A 6,879-nucleotide genomic window follows, 5' to 3' on the forward strand; every position below is an offset into this window, starting at 1 on the left:
TTTCTTTATCACTTTTGGATTTAAATAAGATTTTCGACTTTAAATCTAAAATTGGGTACAATAGGGTTACTTCTCATGTTCTTTCAAAGGAAATATAGTTCCTTACGCAGAACATCTAAACTGGATAGCTTTATGCTAAGCAATATATATTTTTCCACACATCATCAATCAACGTCACTCGATTAACTTTTAACTTTGGGAATTACAAACTTAGGACTAACATGGATTACATCTTTTGAGAGCAAAGGTTTGTTATTTCTTTCCAATGATTATTGGCACAAGTAACACACCCATTTTATTTATTTATTTCGAAATATACACTCAAACGTTTATTTTATTATAAGGCGCTCGTCAAACTATTATTGGTAAGTTCAGGACACTTATCTCAACATTGAGATAGCGAATAATAGATTTGAACCGGCAACGAGACCCAGACAGAATCTCAGAGCTGCGTTGAAATGGAAACTTATTAGGAAGCTAATCTAATGAGACTCCCGCGCTTCGTTCAAATATAAATGTCATTTCAATTTCACAAGATTTCAATTTAGTGCGCGAACAATGAGAGATGAGTGAAATACACACTTATAGCATCCGACACGACGACGATTCGATGCTGCGTTACAAATCATTAACGGCCGTTCCCAATATTCAGTCTATCTTGAGATAAAAATCGTAACTATCCTTGACTTCTCTGTCCCAATAAACTTATCGACGGTAACTCACCTTATCCGAGCACGCTGTCTGTCAATGGGACGACGTATAGCTAGTTCTAAAGTTTGTATGGAAATTACAATTCCCCCGTCCCTATATAAGGCGATAAGAATGACTTATCGGGTATATTGGGACAGCTTCAGATTATTGACAGCTAATTACTGACAGTAGAAGGTAGTCATTTATCTCTATCTGTAGATAGTATATTGGGAAAGACCGTAAGAAAATCATGAAAATCAGTAGTATTAGGAGACTTTTCACTATCAATAATTTGAATTGTCAACAGAGCGAATTTGTGCGAACCTATACACAGTAACGTAGATGTAGAGTTGGTCATTAATATCTAGACGTATTCATAGTGCTTAAGTGGTAATGGATTCTCCTGATGCTGATCATCAGTCATCAGTCCTTGATACCTGAAAAGTTTAATCAACGTTTTGATGTTGGTGGGAATCTAGTTCAAACATACATTTAGATCTAGTTTTACTATAGACACCTAGGTTATACGGCAAATTTCTGGATTAAAATTAATACTGCCACTTATCGTGTTTATGATATATTAATTTTTATTCCAATCCTGCATTACTGACTTTCGCATTTTTTGGAACTCAAATCAGTAAAATAGTTATTATAGTATTCCTGAGCGAGCGACGTCTTGATTTGGAACGCATTCACAGCCCCAAAGTGGCTGTATGTAGTGACTATACAAGCGGTTATATTTAGTTTATCTTCAGTTTTCGTAAAAAAAAGAAGTGTGTAATAGTGTTAACACGTAAGAAGTGAAATTTTAAATCAATAAGTATCTGCAGTAAATGTATATATTTTAAATAAATAGATTAACTTGGCCATCGCATTAAACACGTATGAATTTAATATTAAAAATACAATGTATTTATTTAAAGCAAATAATTATTTCAATATTTATATGGTCACTTAGGATGTTTTTAGGTAAGCTAATTATGTAATAAATTAAGACAGAAGGACCCTTAAGTAGGAACTAAACAAATTGATCGACTTGGTATTACATGGATTTAATAACATTTTACGGCACAAGAACTGAGTTGCGAGACTTGTTTTTTTTTTTTGCAAGTTATGTTTTTGATGGCATCGATTTCTTTTTTATAGATAATCCAACTTTATTCATTTCTGGTACCTTCTACTTCTTGAATACCGACGACAGGATTTTCTTGAAGCCTACTGATTGTCTTATGAGCTGTCTTTTTGTTTCCCGTACTACTTATTGAGCTTCAGGTACAGTTTTTCTCAAAGCCCATCAATGTCTCTATGGGTTTTTATCGGAGGATTTGATGTTAAAAAATTACACAAATCTGGACTGTAAAAACTTCTTAGTCTAGTATGCACAAATTGAGAATTCCTGCGCCTTGATACTTCCAAAGTCAACATTTTTGCCGCCGAATTCCACCTTCGCACGACTCGCCACATGTCAGGATATCATCCTCACCATCTGGATGTGTCGCGGTCCTCCACAGTGCGGTTTTCAAGGAGCTTTCATCCCCGTACTACAAAGCTGTGGAATGAGCTTCCTTGTGCGGTGTTTCCGGGACGATACAACATGGGTAAGCGCGTACACCTTCCTTAAAGGCCGGCAACGCTCCTGTGATTCCTCTGGTGTTGCAAGAGATTGTGGGCGGCGGTGATCACTTAACAACAGGTGACCCGTACGCTCGTTTGTCCTCCTATTCCATAAAAAAAAATTGTTAGTTCCCTACAATATAGCTGTAACGATATCAAGTCTACCTACGTTTATTGTTTTCATATAATATAAAATACAGAAACCCATTACCGTTCAAAGCTATAAAGCATTGTTTTGTGCATATTCATATTGCAAAATATTAAAAATAAAAATTCGAAACAAACACACAACGTGGGCAACACATGTTTTTTTAATAGAAGAGCATAACTTTGTTTCTAATGATTCACCAGTTCTCTTGTGTTGTGACTTGTGAATAGTGGGATTACATTTGAACTGACATCAACGCAAGGGGAGATGGGCAGGAAGATGTAGTCAACAATGAGTTTGTATGCTGGTGTAGCAACCCTAGCTGTTCACTTGTGCGTCACAGTACTCAGTGCAAAAGGTGAGCTCCTAATAATGTCATGTCATTAATACTGTTACACTTTATCTTATCATTAAACGAGTTGTTTTTAAATTTTATTGGTACTGCGGGCCTACCATGAACTCTTATTGCGATTCAATTGACAACCTAAAATGTACTGCTTTGCTATTTCGTACCACGACGTGATTAGAGCTATCTAATTTAGGTTGGCGTCAAATCAACTGATTAAATCTCAATGATGTCAACTGAATGTCAAAAATTATATCAATTGAATCAGAAACTGATTTAGTTCGTTCACTCATTCGTACCATGAGGTAATATTTCAATCTAAACTGGATAGCTTACGTGTCAAAGTGAGCGATTCGAAAAAAGTTGCTACTTCCTTAGAGGAAAGTGAATCGTGTTGTTAATAACTTTTAAAAAATAGTAAAAACATACAGAAAAGGAAAATTTTATTGATGACAGATGAGATGAGAATACTTTATTGGACTTTTTGGAAAACAAAATACTGAAAATAAATACCAAAAATTAAAATACTATAGACGAGGCAGTAAGGGCCCGGGCTATAACCTGTTCGCAAGAACTATAAAAAAAATGTACTCTTTGGTCCTGTCAAATCAAACATCAATGGAGGTGCGTTCATAACTCGTTATTTTTACGAAAACACCTAAGCAAATATTTAATTTGTAATTCAAAGAACTATATTTATTTATAGTACTATTATTTAATAAGTACATAAAAGGGCTTAATGGTTTATAATTTGACGCTATAAAGCACAATTTTAAAATGTATTTTTAGTATTTTCTACGCAAAAAAACCGCTAAAATCATATCATTTTTGGTTTCGAAACGCAACGCATATGGTTCGAGTAACAGAGACAAACTTATACAACGATTGTAGAGCGTCATCTCTTTCGCACACCGCGGACCACAAACAAATTTATTTCGTTCATTCTTCATAAGAGATCCAAGCGCTATTCAGTAAAAGGCACTTCATGGTACGAATTTTAGTGAGTCAGTTTAGGTACTCAAACTGAACTGCATCGGAATCGCATCGCTTATTAAAAGTTGATGGTAGGCCCTCTGGTCGCGTTATTACCGTGTCACTACAAGTGAAATACTTACCTTTAAAAAGTTCCAATGCGGGCAAAGTAGTGAGTGACCGTTCGTATGTCATAAATCAAAATCACTGACAAAGACAAAATAAATGTGAATGAAAACTCCTTTACATAGCAATATCAAAATACAGCATTGATACCTCAGTTTCAGAATACGCTACACTCGAAACCACTGCAGATCCTCTTGCCGTTAGTTTACAAAAAAAGTTAGTGAATGACAACTACGATTACTTCGAGATCAACGGAACTATACACCTCCGCACAGACTCTAATGAAAATACTGAAACACAGCGAGAAACAAAACCTCAAAACTCTGGCACAACTGACTTTCACGACGATTATCAAATAACAACCGTAGATGTAAATTCTCAAATTGATGAGGACGACAATAGTGGAGTGTGGTACGAAGCAGACACTGAATCACATGATGGACCACCAGATAACAAAGAACAGTTATTTGGCACTGATGATAAGCACCTTGCCAAAGCTAAGCCGGATTATGAAAAAGACGGGACGACTAGTGTCAAATATAAACTAATAAAGGTATGATTCAAAAAATCCAAAGCAAAATTATTTGTTTTTTGTTAAAATTGTTGAATTGCTGATAGATAAAAGTTTTTGCGAGTACTGTAAAGAGTACAATCATTTAAATAAAACACTTTTTAAGGGATAATACGCATAGGTTAAACCCTACACACCTGGCGTGCTGTTTAGCAAATTTTTTAGGTTTTCGCTCGAGGAAACTATCCATTCCATTAGGTTCAAGTCAACTAATGAAGACTGAAATGTAGTTGTATATCGTATTATTTACATTGTCTTGTTTTTACTTCTGCCGTACAGTCTTAAGGCTCACCGTTTAAACTATAAGAATGACGTGTAGGGAACTGTTTCCTAACTTTGCTAGATATAGTTTAAGTATTTATTTCCATAATATAACATAACTCAAGTCATACAACGCATCGTTGTTTCAGTCAAAACATAAATCGCGACGAAAATTCAGCGAGTCACTCATCCAGGAGGAGAAAGACGGAGCGCTGGTCATCATGAAGTTGGGTGGAGGGCCGATGCCTCAGTTCAGGTTGCCACAGTCACGGCGGCAATACATGCACGACCACAATCACGAACTTAGCGACCTCGACCGAGAACTCGGAGCTGAGAAACATGACGACAGCCGAGCGGCCACAGATCCAGTTGACGTGGAAGGAAACGCAAATGTTCCCGCGTTTACCGATTCTAGTGCAACTTCCAGAATCAGTAATCCTTACATCATAGATATGACGACAGTGTATAATTAGTTCTTGATATCACCACGGACAAGTAAAAATAGAAGGACTCTACGCCGTGATTATAGCAAATGAAGCACCTTTATGCTAGTGTGTTTGCGGTTACTGGGTATACCAGTTACACAATTTTCCTTAAATAATTATATATCCACAAATACTTTTATAGTATTGTTTTTACACCTTTTCACAACGTAAGGCGGCATTTTTAAAAAATTTAATGCGACGCAACCTGATCTGGGAAATCTCATAATGGCGGCCGATCGGCTTGTATTAGTATAAGTGTGTGCATGGGGCTATGTACTTACACGTTTACCGGCTTGTTTTGGTGCTTCACTGTGACACGGAGTCATCCTTTTTTACTCGTAAGTGTGGAATATCGTAATTTTTAAGTAGTTTAATGGAGTCCATGGCCACCAACTTCAAAATGTAGTGTTGCTATTCTTAAAGCCTAACTGAACGGACAGCTAGTCAAGGAAATGACACTCATGAATTTCCGATACGCTACTCCCTGATCCTACGCGTACTTCCCAATTCAAAGAGCATTTTGGTAAAGGGTCTCCTGTTTCGGGAATTAGACCATTAAGTTGGGTCCACTTGCAAGTCAATCAAGTTGCAGTGTTGGCAAGTCATTCCAATCAGCCCAACTGGAAGGATACAGAAGTTCAGAACACTCCTGGAGTATTCGCACTTCCCGGAGTGACCTAATATTTACTAAGGTTTTTGCGCGTTGGTTGGCTATCCCAGCACATTCCATGATTACATGAGTGACCGTTTCATCCTCGGCTAGACAGCCTCTGCACTTAGGACTGTCCCGTTACGCCCAGTCTAAAAAGGTGCATGCTTAGTGATGTGTTAACCCTTAGGAACAATAATTAATTCAAAGAGCAGAACTAAACAATGCCCAAACCCTACACCACGCGATGTCCACTTGTAAGCCACATGAAGTCCACGCGTTTACCATGAAATATTCACTGCGCGTTAGTACATCGCCTGACGTTGAACGACGAACCGGACGGTGGGTAATGAACAGTGAATTGTAATACGCAAACAGTAATAACGGCACGCGCCTTAACAAAATGCCACCATACACTTCAAGGTGAAAGTGGATACGGATTCCATGAAGAAGAATGTTTTCAAAGCAGGAGATAGCATTGATTAAGTTTTAATATATTATATTTTATTCATTTACTTCAGTGCTTGTAGGAAAAAATTACGTTTAAACTGTTAAGTTATTTTACGCCGTCAGTCGCGAGTCGTTGAGGACTCACTATAATATAAAAAAATATACGCGATTGAGAGAAATATTTTGGAATAAATATATATTTACAAAACTTGATAACAGGGACAAAAGAGCAACAGTCTCACGTGATGGGGAGGGATGAGGTAGCTACCCATGGACATCCACAACATTAGGGTTTAAGAGATGCATTGCTGGTCTTTAAGATGTGAGTAGATAAGCTCTAAGCTTAAAGGACCCCAAGTCGAATCAGTTTGAAAAAACTTAAGCCAATAATTTATTCCACAAGGTGGCTCTGCGAGACAAGAAATGTCTCGCAAAACACGCGGTTATAGAATGCCAGACGTCAACATGATGCAAGTGAAATTTCGCATTTTGACTTGTAATTACGTTTGTCATTGTTAATGACGTACAATCACGAAAATTGTCTGAAGCAAAACTCTGCCTACGCGT

General features: G+C 37.2%; 1 long non-coding RNA gene across 1 annotated transcript; it reads left to right on the forward strand.

Moving 5' to 3' along the window:
* Window positions 1-2,510: 2,510 nt before the first annotated feature.
* On the forward strand, window positions 2,511-5,366 carry LOC126976209 (uncharacterized). The gene is made up of 3 exons (XR_007731854.1): window positions 2,511-2,810; window positions 4,052-4,449; window positions 4,878-5,366. It is a non-coding gene; the product is annotated as an uncharacterized LOC126976209 (long non-coding RNA).
* The last annotated feature ends 1,513 nt before the right edge of the window (window positions 5,367-6,879 follow it).

The sequence above is a fragment of the Leptidea sinapis genome, chromosome 39 (assembly GCF_905404315.1).
Source record: "Leptidea sinapis chromosome 39, ilLepSina1.1, whole genome shotgun sequence".
Taxonomy (NCBI): domain Eukaryota; kingdom Metazoa; phylum Arthropoda; class Insecta; order Lepidoptera; family Pieridae; genus Leptidea; species Leptidea sinapis.